The sequence below is a fragment of the Saimiri boliviensis genome, chromosome 9 (genome assembly GCF_048565385.1).
Source record: "Saimiri boliviensis isolate mSaiBol1 chromosome 9, mSaiBol1.pri, whole genome shotgun sequence".
Lineage (NCBI taxonomy): Eukaryota > Metazoa > Chordata > Mammalia > Primates > Cebidae > Saimiri > Saimiri boliviensis.
In genome coordinates, this window is record NC_133457.1 from 86,910,341 (window position 1) to 86,928,975 (window position 18,635).

The following is an 18,635-nucleotide window of genomic DNA, read 5'->3' on the forward strand; positions in this document are numbered from 1 at the left end:
TAAATGTATCAATGTGGTGGGCAAAGTAATGTTTTGCCTAAATTCCCAGTAAGTGATGGATTCATTACCGCAGCTGTGAGGACTATAGCTGATAGAGGGCTTTAGCTGTCATTCCCTTTAAGGATTGCCAGAGCTGCCTGTCTTAAGTTCATGCCCCTACTAGAAACAGCCCATGCTAAATGATTCATGTGGATATAAAAAATGGACTATCTCAGACCAACTCAGGGTCATTCTGAAGGATCACCCTAGCTCGTGAGCTACCTGAGGGGCTGACCAAGACTGCAATTGGCCTGCGTCACAGCTTAGCTTCTGCCTCTGCCTGCTCCTGCTTCCTGTATGACCCCACCCACAGGTGTTGGTCCTTAGTCAAATACTGCACGCTAAACCCTCAAGAAATGACATTACTTACAAAGAAAACCCAGGCTTAGGACTTCAAGCAATGCAGTATTTACAGAAATAGTATTATTATTCATCTATAATTTTTACTTTGCACACTTCCAAAATAAATGTGAGACAGCTAACAATCATCATCATATTTAACTAGCAGAAACAAACGTACAAACAACCTTTATGTATAACAGGAAAGCTGTTTTAAGTGATTACAGGTCAATATTTCAATTAAAAATTTTAACTGTTACTAACCAATGACAAATAAACTACATCTCAATACAAATGTGTTCTAGGTTTTGGCTCTATGTCACCACATATATAAGAAAGTCAAGGCTGGGCACGGTGGCTCAAGCCTGTAATCCCAGCACTTTGGGAGGCCGAGGTGGGTGGATCATGAGGTCAAGAGATCGAGACCATCCTGGTCAACATGGTGAAACCCCGTCTCTACTAAAAATACAAAAAAATCAGCTGGGCATGGTGGCGCGTGCCTGTAATCCCAGCTACTCAGGAGGCTGAGGTAGGAGAATTGCCTGAACCCAGGAGGCGGAGGTTGCGGTGAGCCGAGATTGCACCATTGCACTTCAGCCTGGGTAACAAGAGCAAAACTGCGTCTCAAAAAAACAAAAAAAAGAAAGTCAAAAGAAGAGAATATTTATGCATACAGTCGTGGGTGTGACAATGGAGGCAGTGAGTAGGTTGTTATGCCTGTGTGCAGCTTTGAGAAGGAAGAGATGGATTTAGAGACTCTTACTCCTTTAAATTGAAAAAGAGCATATGATACACAAGGACACAGGAACACTGAGGGAGAAAAGTAATCATCAATTTATTCTATGGTTCCTGTTTTGATATGGCCACTACTACATTAAAGGTACTAAGTAAATGGAAAACAAACAAGGGGAAATGATAGCTATTATACTATTAGCTAGAAAACTGTCTAAGGTCACTGAGTATAGTAGGGAACAGAGATATACAAATCCTTATTTTGTGTCTAGTTATGGGATCAGATTCCATATGCATTACTAACTCATAGTACTCTTGCAGCTGAAGACAGACAAGGGTGTGGCTTCTTCATTTCCAAGGGTAAAAACTCAGGACTACTTCATGAATGTTTTTCACTCACTAGAGTCTTGATAATGCTGGAGGCCTCAAGAGTCTGAGAGGGCAGTAGGCAACTGGGAAGATTAAGTTGAACTACAAATATCATTGCAAACTTCAGCCCAAGCATCACTCAACAAAAAGGCCTGTCATCTCTTGGTCCAAAAATGCGCTACATGTTTGTCATAATCTGTCAGCCTTCTTAACTGGACAAGCCCAAGCTTGCTATTAGATGTACAATAAACACTTTGATGCCCAGTCTGAGTTTTTCTCCCAGCTCAGGAAAGGCAGGGGAACAGCGAAGGCAGAGTGGTTCAGATTTAACCGGTGCAGCTCAACCAGCAACCGACTTGCTAGCTATCAAAGTGAGCACGAAAAGGTCCAGGAATCCTTCCTCCCCTGGGCCTTAAATTCTAAATCACACAGCAGCCGAGGAGAAGGTGGGTGATCAGAGCCTAGCCCCACGAAGACTCCTTCCGCGGAAGGCTCGGCAACGCCAAACTGGAGGAGTCTCTGTGAACACCAGAGACCATAGCTGGGCTGGTGGATTGAAGCATGGCCACCCAGAGGTCACAGATAAGGGGTTCTCTGGATCCTTGCTGCTCCGAGTGGTGGGAGGGCCAGCATCGGCTTCACCTGGAAGGTTGTTAGGCTTGCAGAATCTCAGGATCCAGCCAATTGAATCTGAATCTGCATTTTAATTCACAGACACATTAAAGTTTGAGACGCACCGGTCCAGGTGGTGGCAGAGGCCAGCCCACGGTGCTGCTGCTCAGCCCCTCCTCCTCCTCCCCACCTCTGCTAGTCTCTTAAGCAAAGCTCAAACCTGCAATGGTCCTGAACAACATTTCTGCAAACCCCTAGAGTGTGGGGAGAGGGCGTGCAGGAGCTGCCCCCGCCGCGGACCGCAGGGAGTAAGCGCGATTGGATTGGTCGCTTGCTCCAGTTCCCGGCTCCAGCGCCCGGAGTGTAGACACGCCCCCCGACCCTCCCCCTCACCTCTACCCGCGGCGGCCGCTACAGCCTGCCTCCCGCCGGCTGCCACGAAAACCCGGAGCAGCTGCGTGCGCTCATGGACAGCCCTCCGAGGGGAGAAGCCAGGCAGCTGGGCATGCTCAGTAGCTGGGGGAGGTTTGGGTGGAGAGTAGAAAGCGGTGGCTCTGCCTCCCGCCCCCTCCCTCTGGCCCCCGCCCCCCTTGCCCCTACCCAGCCCGTAGTAGTTCCCCAGCGTGCTCCCGGGGAGACCGGGAACATGGCGCTGGGAGCGATGTAGCCGCTGAGGAGAGGCTGAGGCACCGCCGCTTCGCTGACAGCCGGCCGCCAGGTAGGCAGGCGCGCCTGGTGGGGCTGCCTGGGTGGGTGTCCGCGCAAGGAGGGGCGCCTGCGGGGATGCGCGCCGCTGGTACCCGGAGCATCTCGCTGTGCCGGGAGACGGTTCGAAGAGGACCTCTGTGACAGCGCGATCCTGCATCTCCTAGGAGATGCAAAGGCTGGGGACCTGCTGCCTGAAGGGTAGCTATCGGGACCGCCCACCCCCAACCCGTGCGCTACTATCCAGCCTGGGCTTTCTACGGGTCAAATAAAGGATAGTTCCATTTTGCTGGGCGGGAGGGTGTGGGGGAGAACCCCGAATTCCAGCCCTGAGAGCGCGCTGGTACCCCGAACAGCTTGCAAGCCCAGCATCAGTTCTTTGTGTGTATACAGCTGCGCACGCCCTGGGGGTGCCACGGGGCTGCTTTTCCCGAGGAGTCCTGGACATATTGCCAGGGCAGGATTCTCTATGGTTTTTGTCTTTTGGCAGGTGTGGACTGGAGGATGCAATAGCTGAGCCTTTATGGGGCTGTGTTTTCCTTTGTTATTTGCCTGTGTGCGTGTGTGAGTGTGTGCACGCGCGTGGTGGGTTGTAATGGAGAGAGAAAGAGAACTTCTGCTTGTGGGCACCCTTGTGGGCAGGGCGTGGAAGAGGATTTCAGTTCTAAACTCTTGTCAAAATTGTGTGCCATGCCAGCCTCCTAGAGGGTAAACTTGAGAAGGATCATCACCGCTCAGTTTGGAGGATAAGTGTGATCGCCCTTCTTGAAACCATGTGTGTATAGGGAGCTTTCAACTCCATCTATGAGTTAATTTGTCAAAATTAGATATCAATTAAAGGAACCTGAAGCACTGAGGCTATTTATGGTGGCCTTTTTAAGGCCAGAATAAGAAAGAAAAATAAAAGTTGGCACAAAGCCAGAGGAAAGTGTCATTGTTAATAGCTGATGACAGCTTGAAAGACTGAACACACTTTTAGGGAAATCAGGAAACCTGAAATTCTACAGAGTTCTACCAAGACAGAGCCACAGGGTCTTAGGTAACTCACCAAATCTCTTATGCAACCGCTTCTCTTCTGGGACTTGGAGGCTAAAGACACTCTTTCTCTGACCTGATGCAGAAGGACTAGATGCTTTTTAGAAGTCCCTCCTACACTAGAATTCTGTAAAATTATAAGGGACACCTTATAATAATAGCTGTCCCACCTTAGATTTGTATATCTGTTATGTTCAACAGCACAACAACTCAGTGTTGGGGAGAAAGGTAACCATCTTAGTTTGGGAAAAAGGTAAATTTAAAGCATGCGTTTATTTTTTGCTTTATAATCTAAAGGATGGGCATCTTGGAATATGAAGTTTGGAGACAGTTTCCTCTGCACTCACACTATTTTTATAGTCTTGTTAGGTGGTGAGAATGAGTCAGTATCATCAAAATGAAGTGGGGAATACATAAGGAAAATGCATTTAAGTAAATTAAAGCCGCGAATGTCCAATCTGTTGATAATACCTTGACTTGGAATACATATGTGCAAGGCAGATGCACTGCTAAATGGAAGCCATAGAAGCCAATGGTAAGTTCATTGGTAATATTGGCCTGAGACTAAAAATCTGTGTTCTTCTGTGAATAGGTAGAGATTGTACTAGGTCTCTGCAGCTTTTTGTTTTATTTAAAAATGTGAGTTTTAATTGCAAGCATTGAAAATCTAGTCTGGCAGTGCCTCTCCACTCTGTCAGCGCTTGTTGAAATGCTGTAGGTATGGGAGGCAGGTGTTTGAACTCTGACTCTTCTATGGCTAGCTTTGTGATTCTGGGAAAATTACTTAACTTTTCTAAGCTTTAGTTTCCTCACTTATAAAACAGTTCTAGGAGTAGTAAGACCTGCCAAAATAAGTAGATACATGGATTACTCATAATTTAAACCACCAGGAAAATGGTGGTGACCGTGATGACTATAAGGGAAATGGATATTTACTGAACATATGCTCTGTGCCCTATATGATGATTCAGGTTAAAACATGTGATTTCACTTAAATTTCCCAACTGTATTTGTTTCCTGGGGCTGTTATAACAAGTTACCAAAAACTGGGTGGCTTAAAACTACAGAAATTTATTCTCTCTTGATTCTGGGGGCTAGAGGTCCAAAATCAAGGTGTTGTCAAGGCCATGCTCCCTCCAAAACCTCTAAGGGAGGATCTTTGCTTGCCTTTTCCAGCTTCTGGTAGCCCTAGGCACTCCCTGGCTTGTGGCAGTGTAACTCCAATCTCTGTCTCTGTCTTCAGAGGGTGAAGAATCACCTTTGACGCCTCCATTCCCTCTGGCACCTTCCTCTCTATCTCTGTCCCTGTGTCCAAATTTCCCTCTTCTTATACAGACATCATTCACATTGGATTTAGGACCCATTCCTTATTCAGTATGACCTCATATTAATCAGATTACATTTGCAAAGGCCTGATTTCTAAACGTAATATTCACAGGTTCTGGAAGGGAGACATTCTTCAGCCCAGTATACCAACATCCCTATGAAACTGTGTTTAATGACAACATTAACGTTATGTGAGCATAAGAGCAGGAGGTAAAGATAGAGTAGCATGGGTTCAGAAAAGTCTTTAAAGATTATTTAAGCCAACTAATCTATTTGAGCCTTTATATACCCAACCATGGTAGGGAAGAGGGTTCAAAGGTACCTCACTTATGCATGTCACTTACCTGGGTGTTCAAGAGCCAAGACAAACCAGGACCTGGCTCTTCTACAGGTATCTCAAACATACTCTCTCCTCAACTGATTTGTTGATGTTGCCTTCCATCCTTTTTGCTACCCTTCTAAGCCAATGCAAAACAAACAAAATGCATTAAACAGTAATAGCAACAAAGATAAGCTAACAAATTTCTAGTCCTTCTTAACCTGGTAAATGACACCACTGTCCATGGAGTTTCTTTAACCAGAAACCCAAGAATCACCTATGATGCCTCCATTCCCTTGGCATGCAAAACCATTATGCAGTCTTATAAGTGCTGTTTTCTATATAGATCTCTAAATACATCTTGATTGTTTCTTTCTGTTCCCACCACCACCACTATCGCACTTTAAGTTATCATCTCTTACCTGGACCACTAGTCTAACTTCCTAACAAGACCCCTGATTCCTTGCCTGGCTCTTCTAATACTTCATCCAGAGCAGATAGGATAATGTCAGTTCCCTACATAAAATACCACCCACATACCTGGGACAGATTCCAGAGACTCCTAGAGCCTTTGGTACTTGGCCGGCCTCATCTTGTGCATCTCTTCCTCTTGCTGCTGTCACACTGACCCTGTGTGTTTCTGGAACATCCCCAACCACTTCCCTCTATATTTTACCAGCCTGGGTTGTACTTGTCCCTTGGGCTTCCTTGACCTCTCTTCCCCACCAACCCAATTCTCTCATCATCCTTTTACTCTTATTCCACAGCACTTAACGTCGGTTTATAATTGCCTGTTTATTTGTTTGGCCATGTCTGTAAGCTCTATAATGGCCATTTATTTTATATCTTATATGCAGAAGATTCTCAATAAACATTTGGTGAATGAGTGAAGGAATGAACACTATGCCTCCTAGTATTTTCCTGTGCCAACTTAAAGATCTGATTTTTAGGTTTTCTTTTTTTTTTTTTTTCTAAACTAGTATAGAAAGAGCAATTTAGAACCTTATTCTGACTTCAAAAGGGGAGTATTCTTGGCTTTAACAAATGCGTCTTTTAAGAACTAGTTTAGGCTAGAAGTTAAGAATTGAGCCAAAATTTTTTTTTGGCAACTGAGATTTTTGTAAAAATACATCAATCAGTCAAAAAATACTCTGCAAATATTTATTACATGTGTATATTGCTAGGCTCTTGGAAGACAATGGTGAACTAGACTTTCAGTCTTCTGGAAATAAATAGTAAACAATAAATCACAATCATCATGTATAATAATAAATAAATAATACACTTAATTATTTGTTTAGCTTCTATTATATGCCAGTGCCTCTTCAGTTCCTGTATGTAATCATCACTATAGCTCCCAATCTTTCCCGGTAACACAGAACCCCACACTTACTAGGAGCACAACAAATGTTTTGTGAATTAATAATTTGTTGGTACTATTATCTGGATCTTTTGATATAGGAAATGTATGCTTATCTGGGGGAAAACGTATCTGTTTATATATAGAAGAGCATGCAATTGCTTTTTCAAGTATATTTAGGTGGGCCCTGTTTTATTTTGAAAACCATCCTGGCCATTGTCTCTGGAGTTAAATTGGGAGACAAATTTCTTTTTATATGGCACAAAGTTCCTGGAGTGTTTCTGTCAAAATTCTGAATTGTTTTATTGTTTAATTTGTCCTGTTTAATCTAAGTGAGAAATGACTTCATGTCTCTCATTCAGAGCCCTTTTTGTAGTTTTGAATAGTAAGACCAAGTGTCCAAGGGAAATGAATGTAGTTCAACCGAGGAGCACATGTTACATTTTAGATTTCTAAGGCTCAATTTCAGGTCTTTATATTAGTATCATAAAAAGGTGATTTTTAAAAATAAGTAGTAAAATAGCATTTAATGTCTATACTTAAGTAAAGCTTTTCAATAAGTAACCAAAAATTAGATGGTGTGTCTTGAGTTTGTTTAACAGTGATGGATATACAATTCGATTAATTAAAACCTAAAGGAACTAGTAAGAAATTTCAGGAAGGTCGTTGGTTATAAAATACACGTTCAGAAAACAATGGCCACCCCAAATGTCAGTGTTTTACTAATTAAAAAGTAGGATGGAAATGATTCTATTCACGAAGTCATAAAAATATAAATTGAGTAGGAAAAATAAGAAATGTATGTAAAATACTTGGGAAAAATAAGAAATATATAAAAGTCTTTGTAGAAAGCTATATAATTTTACTCAAACCAATAAACTGAGAAGAAAACAAATGAAAGACATACCTTATCCTTTGGTAGAAAGATGAATATTATGAAATGGTTATTTTTCCCAGATCAATTATATAGTTTTATTACATTGGGATTTGGGAGAACCTTACAAAATGAGTCTAACATCCATCTGGAAGAATCACTATATAAAAATAAAAGAAAACTTTTCAAAAGAATGGTAGTGGTGGCAGGGGAGGTGAGTGGTGGTGGTAAGATGGGAGGTAGTGGTCAATACAGGTGGTGTGGAGAGTGGATTTCTGGGGATGGTGGAGGTGAGGGAAGTTTGATGGTAGAGAAAAATACATGAAAATGGTGGGATGAGGTGGTATCGGTGGGAGTGGTGGGTGGTAGATGTGGGTGGAGGGGGTGTAGGTAGGTAGATGGGAGCGGTAGTGGTAATGAATGCCATTGTTGAAATGAAAATAAATTTGATCATTGAACTACAATCATTATAGCAATGTAGTACTGTTGTAAGAATCGATTAATAGCTCAGTGGAATAGAAGAGCTTGGAAACAGATTTAGGTCATTGTTAGAAACAGAAATATGACGGAGAAAGTACTATGAAACAGTGAGGAGTATATGACAAAACGTCATGGAAATAGGTTAAGTGTATAGAAAACATTCAACTAAGAACCTCTGTTTACATAACCTTCCAAACGAAATTCCACATAAATTGATAAGTTTATATGCAAGGTGTAAAACAAAGCTAGAATAAAATATTTAATTTTAGGGGAAGTATTTTTTAAATATAAAATCAACTGGAAGAATCACAAAGCAAAACATAGATTTGAACATATTTTAAACTTTCATATGTAGAAATGCATGTATTTTAAAGCAGAACAGAATCATGGAAAATAATATTGCCACCAAACATGACAGAATAGTTCACAGTAGCCCTGAGGAACTCTTGCAAATTGTTAGTAAACAATAGCACCCCAATAAAATTGTCCAAATATACAAAAAAATTCAAAAGGAAGAAATAAAAGACCAATGTACATGTTTAATTAATGTTATTACTATTAATCCCAGAAATGCAAATAAAAATGAAAATGAGGTGCCATGTTTTATGTATTAAATAAGTAAAAAATGCAAAAAATAAACTCAATAATGGCAAGGATGCAGTGAGAAGGACAATCTCTTTCATTACTTGTGGTGGGAGGGTTACATAATACAACCTTCCTACAGAAAAGTTTAAAAATACTTGTCAAAAGGTCTGTCAGGCGCAGTAGCTCATGCCTGTAATACCAGCACTTTGGGAGGCCGACGCAGGCAGATCACTTGAGGCCAGGAATTTGAGACCACCCTGGCCAACATGGCAACACCCCATCTCTCCTAAAATACAAAAAAATTGCTGGGTGTGGTGGCACACTCCTGTGATCCCAACTTCTTGGGAGGCTGAGGCAGGAGAATCACTTGAACCTGGAAGGTGGAGGTTGCAGTGAGCCGAGATTGTGTCACTATGATCCAGCCTCAGTGACAGAGTAAGATTCTGTTGCAAAAAAAAAAAAAAAAAAAAATTGTCAAAAGCTTTTAAAAGTTCAAATTAGTTGACATACCATTTCTCTTGCTTTTTATTTTATGTTTGTTTTTGTCTTTGCTAAGGAAGTAGATGCAGGCAAAATTGTGTATTATAATATATTTCATAGCAATAAAAATTAAAAACAACCTATATAACTAGAACTTGGGAGCTGGTTAAAGAGCTGGTTAAAGACATTTAAGATCCCAAGATAACAGACTTTTATATAGCTATTAAAATTAATCATTTTGAAGATTATATAATGACAAGAAACAACCTTCACCACAATTTTAAGTGGAAAAAAACAAAATGTACTACTACATATATTGTATTGTTAATATGTGTTTTGTGAAATGAAAACATGATGCAGGTATATAAAAGAACAAAATTAAAAAGTTAGGCAATCTCTGGGTGGTAGAAATATGGATGGCTTTTATTTTGCTATACTTTTCCAAATTTTAAAAAATGTAGTAGATGGGCACGGTTGCTCACACCTGTAATCTCACCACTTTGGGAGGTTGAGGCAGGTGGATCACTTGAGCTCAGGAGTCTGAACTAGCCTGAGCAACATGACAAAACCCCATAATTACAAAAAATAAAAAAGTTAGCTGGACGTGGTGGTGCACAACTGTAATTCCAGCTACTCAAGAGGCTGAGGTGGGAGGAATGTCTGAACCCATAAGCTGTAGGTTGCAGTAAGCTAAGATTGTGCCACTGTACTCCAGCCTGGGCAACAGAGGGAGGCCCTGCCTTGAAAAAGAAATTAGTCATTAATGTGTTCTTTTACGAATCAGAAAAAAAACCTCACTATTTTACACATAAGCAGTGATATACATTTAGGTTGTAATTATTCATTTATGTAACAAACATTCATTGATTATCTCCTGTGTCAGGGGCTCTGCCATGTGTATCAGCAATGACTCCTAGATTGCATGCAAATGAAAGAAACTCTGCCTAACTTCAGCAAAAGGAATTTACTAGAAGGATATTAGGAAGCTAAAAGAATTTCCAGAAATGTATTGGGGGGAGTGGGGAATCCACCAACACATACAAACACACACACACACACACACACACACACACACACCCCCTAAAACAGCTTGGAAGCAGACAAAGCTATTCAGCTCCAGGTCTAGATATCAGGCACTTGAGAAACAGGCCCCAGCCAAGAATGACTTGTTCAGAACTTGACCACAGTCTACTGGCAGTTATGCTTGAAGTTCTTTGTAGAAGTGGGGTGCCTTGATTAGCAGGCCCACTACCCCTTTCCAATGAAAGAAACCCAAGAGATGTGATGGGTGCTAAAAAGCCAAAACCAAACCAAGCCAAAACATAAAAAGACAACAGAAATGCCCATTATCTTAGGACTAAGAGGCAAACAGGGTTGAATACCAGCCATCCCTCCTTCCCCCTCCAATAGGAAACATTTGCTGTGACATGAGAGTTTAACTTAAGGTTCATGGAATAATGCTCACTGTGATGTGCATCATTAAAGGTACAGTGTGGATGCCCCACACAGAAGATACTTTTTCTTTTTGGAGCCAGAAGTGACATGTCAGGAAGAGTGTGGCTTTTCAGCTTGATCCTCATATACCAGTAGGAATTGTGAAAGGAAGGTCCCATTTTCTCAGGTAAGAGAAAATCCTAGAAAGGGATAATCTGAAAGAAACAGTGTAGCAGAAGCAAAAGGTGTAGTTTGGAAATAGATTAGGTATTAAACACAGGTCTAGCCTTTTTTTCTGAATTATCTTATATTCATCAAGCCCAATGCTCGTGTTTCAGGTTAGTTCACCATGAATACAAGGCTCTTGGTTCAATTAACTTTGGTTAATAACTAAATTTATTATTAATCAAATATTAAAAGTTCATGCTTAGATCAGTGTGTATTCTTACTGCAGTTCTCACTATCAATAGGAAATGTCTGTGGCTGTCCAGGTAACTTAACAATCATGTTGTTGCCTTTATAAACTCTTTATAAACTTTTCTGTGAAGAAAGATGATTTGTAAGTGGAAGGGGAAAAAAAGGTAATTGTTCTTCACTTGCACTAAAAACAGGACAGAGAAAATAATCTTAAATTAGCAAGAGAGGTCCCTGCCCTGCTCACTGCATAGTAGAGGGCTCTGCTACTCTGCACTCCAACTTCTCAGCACCTGGACAGCCCTGCTCTTCTGTAACAATCAAAGAGCCCATGCACTCCCTAGAGCCCTTTGCTTCCTTCTGAGTCTTGCTCTGCATAGCTGGGACCTTGGAATTTACTTCTCATGGGGCTTCTGGGCCCAATGGGGGCTGAAAAAAGATTGTTGGTGGGAGGTTATATGGAGCTTGGACTTGTGGACTTTGTAGTCTCAACACAGGTGCTGGAGGCCATGGTAAAAAGAGAAAGGGATGGGGAGAGGAGCAAAGACTGAGTCTCCTTGCTTTGCCATGTTCTGGAATTCAAGTATTCTAAATTTAAACCTGGCTTCTAGGTTGTTATAAAGGCATATTTATCAAGCCAGGAAGACATAACACATTTAAATTAACATTTTTAGCTTGATTTACAGTATTTATATATTGAGATCTGTAACATGTGGGACCCCTTTTATACTCTTGTTTCTCAAATGTTAGGATCAGTCCAGCTCAGGTAACTGCTTTAGAAAAATAACACTCAGTTGTTGAGACACACATGCATACTTAGCTAATCATGCAATGGCAATGTAGATTATAAGAAAAATAGATTACACCTTTGTGATTATAGCTAACATATTGAAGAAGATGTGTTAAGCCCACATCCAAGTATTTTACCTATGTATATTAATTAGTCTTTTTAAGAGCACTGTAAAATAAGTCACTCAAGGCAAATATCATGCAGCTAGATAGAGTCAAGAAGCCTTGGATCATCTGAATCCAAAGGCCATAAACACTGTGGTATACGGCACTTCAATGGATAAGGAAAGTTTTGTTTCGAATCCTTGAAACTTAAATAATTTAAAAGTCACCGGATTAATCAGCCCACTTTGACTCTCCAATACTCTCAAATCCTCAGATTCAGCATTTCTGTTCTTGTAGATTTCCTCATGAAAAGGGAAAGTAAATGCATTGACTGCCTGGCTGTGTTTGGTATTATGATTAACCGAATGTTCCAAACCAAAAATCAATATTTGATTCCTTGTATAAGAAGAAAATTTAACTTACATTTTTAAACAGATGTCCAGTTGTGGGATTTCCTTTGCTAATTTTCAACGGAATTGCCATTGTGTTATTGATGATTAAGGTAAATTGGCCATAAGGAGTACCTTGGTTTCTCTAAAGCACTGGTTCATGCCCCTACTACTCTTTCATTGCCCTATTGTCCAAATGAACCAAGAAGACTTTCTGGTTCCAATCAATAGTGGTTCCGTCATTCTTTTGATAGCAACTTACATAATGGGGGAAGGAAAGGAGGAAGGGAGGGAAGGTGAGAGAGAGAAAAGAGAGAGAGACAGAGAGAGAGAGAGAGAGAGAGACAGAGAAACTCCCACATTTGGTTCCAAATATAAGCTCTCTGATAGGCACAACAGTTATTAGCTTCAATTAAAATTCAAGGCTGGAATACTATTTAAGAATTTCTTTAGCTATTTTCTAGAGGGAACTTCATGTGTTTGCTTCTAATGGTCACTGTAATCATGCAAATGGTGTTTGTATAATACTGATTTTTTAGCTAATTGTTTTTAACTATCAGCTGTATTGCCCTTATTTTATAGCTATATCACAGTTTACCAACCCAGGAAGTGAACTTCTTGGAAGAACAGAAAATTTACGCTTATTTGTTTTAAAAAAAGATTATTCCTCTAAAGTAGGAACAGTTGCTTTGTGGGTATGATTTAACCTCTAAAAATAAAAGGACTGATGGACGAGGGGGATTTAAAAAAAAATTTTACAGAAACAACTTAGGGTTTTTCTCATCCTGGTGGTTTTTAAGATAATGTTCTTTCTGCTCTAGGCATTAGAGATGCCAAAACCTCACATATTGGAAAACAAACAAACAAAAATAATTTGCCAATAATATTTGAATAATAGTTATTCATGCTTTGAGTTAAGTAGTGGTTTTTTTTAGCCCTTTTTGAGGTTTTTAAGATAACAGCTACCTACCTGCAAGTTGTGTACTATCTCTTAAGGACTCCAAGTAGAGTCTACTTTTCTCCCACCCTCACAGTCAAGCAGTATCTAAATTTGCAACTTGGCTGGGCATGGTGGCTCACACCTGTAATCCCAGTACTCTGGGAGGCTGAGGTGGGCAGATCACCTAAGTTCAGGATTTTGAGACTAGCCTGGCCAACATGGTGAAACCATTTCTCTGCTAATATATATATATATAAGCTGGATGTGGTGCCACATGCCTGCGATCCCAGCAACTCAGGAGGCTGAGGCAGGAGAATCACTTAAACCCAGGAGGTGAAGGTTGCAGTGAGCTGAGATCGCACCACTGCACTCCAGCCTGGGCGAAAAAGCAAGACTGTGTCTCAAAATGAATGAGTGCATGAATGAATGAATGAATGAATAGCAACCTAAAAAACCTTTTTCACATGTGTCCTGCCCTGTCTCCACTGCCACTCCCCTTTGTGTCTCTCAATTAGATCTTGTATCAGCCTCCTGTCTGTTCTCTTTCCTTTCTACCCCCAAAATGATTTTCTGTTATCTGAGTATCACCCCTTCATTGAAAACTTCCTATCCAGCTACAACCTTCCCCCACACCCCTCAAAATCCTCCCACATAGTTCTGATTGTTCCTCTCAGTCATCACAATGTTGTGTGTGTGTGTGTGTGTGTGTGTGTGTGTGTGTGTGTATGTGTGTATAAACTTAAATCCAGGCAAGAGTTCTTCTTGTACTAAACTGGGAACTCTTCTTAAGAAGGCATCTTGTTTCTTCATCTTCATATCCCTAGCACCTGGCTTTACACCTACACATGTCAGGTCTTTAATAAATGTCTATGGGTGAATGGATATTACCCAGGCTAAAAAATTTGAATACAAATGCAAAAGGGTGGTACCATGATTTAAAAGGTCACTCAAGGCAAAATATCATGCAGTTAGAGTCAAGAAGCAGAGTCAAACCCTGTATCATCTGAATCCAAGGCCATCAGCGCTGTGGTAGACAGCAACTCAGTGGATAAGAAAAGTTCTGTTTGGAATCCTACACAAAAATTGGCTGATCTAAAATAATCTAATCTAGAAGTTACCTATTTTTTTTTTTTTAAAAAAACATGAACAAATGAATTTCACAGTAATATTAGTTTTCTATTTTCTGTAAATAAAAAAGAGGCAGAGAGAAAGATTAAACCCCCTACCTGTTTCTGGTTGGAGAAAGACCAAAATTCCAATATTTTATTTGGGTATAAGGTAGAGATTCTAAACACATGGAGAAGAGAGAAAGCGATGAAGCAAACTATAAGCTGAGAGCCAGCTTTCCAACAATAGAGTAAATAAACTGAGTTTCTTAAAAACATTAAGAATAATTATTTGATTGCTAGATGCAGCTTAACACCTACTACTCTATTGTCCCAAGCCTGGTATGAATACGCCTAATTGCTGGTGTGATTTCTGCTCAAACATCACTTGATTTGTATAGTGAAGGCTGGGGTTTTGTTCAGTTTTGCCCAAGTCTTTGGCACCAGTGTTTCCATAGGAACAATGCACTATGAAATAAGGAAGAAATTGGAAAGTTTGGGAGAGAAATCAGTCAAAGTGAGTGACCCAAGCAAGAGGTTCCCCAGGGTGAGTCCTAAGGGCTTTTCAGGCTTCTGGTCAGATATATTTGCGACAGAATCCCCAGAGATAGAAGATTCTAGGATGATAAATGGCAGCGATTTTTTAATGCAATATATGGATACTATCTATGACAGCAGTTACCTTGTGTACTTGGTTTTCTAAGGCAAGTTTCTGTGTTGGGATATTAGGAGTCTACATTGGTTGAAAGAATCACTTACTATTTAGAGCCTACTAACACCTAGGTAACAGGATATAAAAACTGGATATTTTTTACTATCTTTGAAATCTAATTAAACTATCCTTCTAAAACTGGAAGGTGTAGAACACTGTGAATTTGATTAGGTACTAAATATTTGATTATGTCCATTTTGATTTGTGTCTAATTTTGTAGTATAGTTGTGTTCTGTTTAACACACTCAAGTGTGAGGTTTCTCAGAAAAAAAATCTAGATTTCTGACTTTTTCAAAAAATCACACACACAAATACACAGACATACACAGTTGCAAAATTTGTCAACACTAACCATGTTTCCTCATGGCAATCATTTGCTGTAGTTGAGTAGCAGCTGCCTCTAATATGAGTCAGTCATGGAGTCTTCACTTTGCCATAGTCCCCATCACTCCTTACTGCCTATCATCAGGCCATTTTACTTGCTTATGTTACCCTCTTGGTAATTAAAGTGTTTTGAACTTACAAGTCGGATGAGTATTGCTCTATATTTTTGGATCATTTTATTCTTACATATTGTCCCTTCTTAATCTTGCTTCCTGAAAATATGGACCAACTCATTTAATCATTTAAATATAAGGCAAGTGACATTTCAGAAAAATGCATTTTAAAAATTTTATCCTAGAAAGAAAATTTAGAAGTAAAACTTCACTCAGGTAAGAAGTTTATTTAAAAAGATAGAGTGTAGACATATTTGATGGAAACATTTACATAGATGGGCTTCTGCAACTAATTTTTCTATATTTCTTTTAACACTGGACAATTAAAAAAAATTATGTTGTGTTTTATTTGAACTAAACTGAAATGGAAAAAGAAATCATACGGTCTTGAGCTTGCTGGAGGTAGGGATTATCAAAATGCAAAAGGATGGTATCATATTTCATATGATATCATCTGGAAAATATAAAACATTCACAATGCAACTGTGCCCACAGCTGTGAAGTAGAACCTTATAAATGAGACGCATTCTATAGAATGGCTGGAAAAATCTCAAAATCAATATTGGAATCACCCAGGGCAACTAAGAATAATGATATCACTGTACCTTACTAAAAAATAATGAAAAACAAGTGAGATAGAAAATTCCTGAGTTGTCCCTAGAGTTTTTATTTGTTTGGGATAGAAGGATGATAGCAGTAGCTTCCCATTTCTTTTCAGACCTCAATTTTATTTTAAACACAGAGCACAGTCCACCCGTTGAAAAGAATTTTCTTTTTTACGAAGACCAGGGTGTGCAATGACTGTGAATATCACTGTAAAACAGAAGAACATTTGGCTCTAAGTTACTCACCTAACCAGTAGTAGTAAAACAAGATAATGGGATCTGTTTATTAGAGTGGTGTCTGTTGATGTCTACTTTCTCCTGTGATGGCTAGATTAAGAAATAATCGAGGAAACAGATATACAGTTACCACTCCCAACTAGTCATGTACCCGTTCAGCAGCTGCACATTGAGCACTACTATGCTTACTTCCAGTGGCATGTAGCATGAGGGGAAACATCAATGAATACACATAAAAAAAAGGAGAGACATGCAGGAAACGGCATAATAAATAAATGTATAGAGTGCCAGAAGGCTCATCAGTGTGTTGATAAAATAGAGTGGGATAAAGGAAATCAAAAGAGCTGGGATGGGTGGGTGGTGGTAAAGGGCATGATTTTAAATAGGATGGTTAGAATAGGCGTATTTGAGAAAGTGACATTTGAAGGAGGAGTGGATACTATCAGGTAGATACACATGGAACAGCATCCCAGGTAGGGATGGGGACCATTTTTGCAGTGCATTCCAATTTGCCTATGATTTGTCTCCTGCAAAGACCATCATGCTTTTTCATTTGGAATTAGAATTTTAGTGCTGATTTAAACCCTAACCTCATTCTAATGCTGCTAAGGACACTATTATTCCAGTCCTGACAATTCTTCTCTAGATAAATCATAACTACCATTTGGATTTTTTTTTTTTTAAGACAGGGTCTCACTTTGTTGCCCAAGCTGGTCTTGGACTCCTGGCTTTAAACAATCCTCCTGCCTTGGCCTCCCAAAGTGCTGGAATTATAGGCATAAGCCACCGCACACAGCCTTCCTTTTGGAGATTTAATATTCTTTTTTCATTTTGGTTTAATTCAAATGAAACACAGCAGGAATTTATTTTTTGTAATTGTCCAATGTTTAAAAAGTATGAAATTGTGACACACACTAGGTACTTGAGAAGTTGTTTGGTTATAGAAAGAAAAGGTATACCTCAGAGTTAGAACAGTGACAGTAGCAGTAACAAAATTCTTTGAAAATGTATTATATGCCAGATATTGTGTTATACGTTTTATAAATACTATCTCATTTAATTCTTGCAGTAGGCTTATAAGTTAGGTGTTAATCATTATTTTCATTTTATGGCTAATAAACAGCAGATTGTGCTGCCTTGCTCTATTGATGAAGATTATTCTTCTACAAGCATTAAAAAAAGGATAAAAAGTATTTTCTCAAGTTCTAATCTCAATTCCTTTAACCTCCTCTATTTTAGTTAGGAATCCCCCCTCCCCTAAGAAACAGACCTTGAGGCAAGGATTCAAGAGCAAGAAGTTTACTTGGAACATTCATGAAGTACCATAAAGAGAGACTGAAAGTAACACATGCAAAGAAGGTATATTAATCTATTCTCACACTGCTAATAAAGACATACCCAAGACCAGTAATTTATAAAGGAAAGAGGTTTAATGGACTCACAGTTGCACATGGCTGGGGAGGCCTCACAATCATGGTGGAAGACAAAGGAAGAACAAATGATCGTCTTCCATGGCGGCAGGCAAGATTACTTGGGCAGGGCAGCTTCCATTTATAAAACCATCAGGTCTTGTGAGACATATTCACTACCATGAGAACAGTATGAGGGAAACCACCCCCATGATTCTGTTATTTCCACCTGGCCCCATCCTTGACACATGGGGATTATTGTAATTCAAGGTGAGATTTGGGTGGGGACACAGCCAAACCATATCAGAAACTGTCCATTCCTGCTGCTATAACAAAATACATTACCCTGGGTAGTTTTTAAATAATAGAAATTTATTTCTCATAGTTCTTGAGGCTTGGAGTCCAAGATCAAGGCATTAGCAGATTTGGTGTCTGGAAAGGGCTTCTCCTCTGCTTTAAGATGGCATCTTCTTTGCAGGTCCTACAGAGGAAAAAGGAAGAATGCCGTGTTCTCAAATGGCAGAAGGGAAAAAAAGGAATAAACATGCTTCCTCAAGCTTTTTTATAAGGACATTAATCTCCTCCATGACAATGGAGCTCTCATGGCCCAATCACCTCCTAAAGACTCCACCTGTTAGTATTATTACCTTCAGGTTTAAGTTCCAACAAGTGAATTTCAGAGGGATATGTACATCTAAACCAGGGCAGAAAAGCTGCCAAAATTGGAGTATTAAAATAGAGAA

The 18,635-nt window shown here is 39.8% G+C and overlaps 1 protein-coding gene across 1 annotated transcript in view; it reads left to right on the forward strand.

Annotated features, from left to right (window-relative positions):
- The first annotated feature begins 2,494 nt into the window (after positions 1–2,494).
- The window catches only part of PAK5 (p21 (RAC1) activated kinase 5), a 273,491-nt gene continuing 257,350 nt past the window's right edge, over positions 2,495–18,635 (forward strand). Inside the window, exon 1 of the mRNA XM_003933206.4 lies at positions 2,495–2,809. The gene's annotated coding sequence lies outside the window, so the exon portion shown is untranslated. The remainder of the gene's footprint in view (positions 2,810–18,635) is intronic.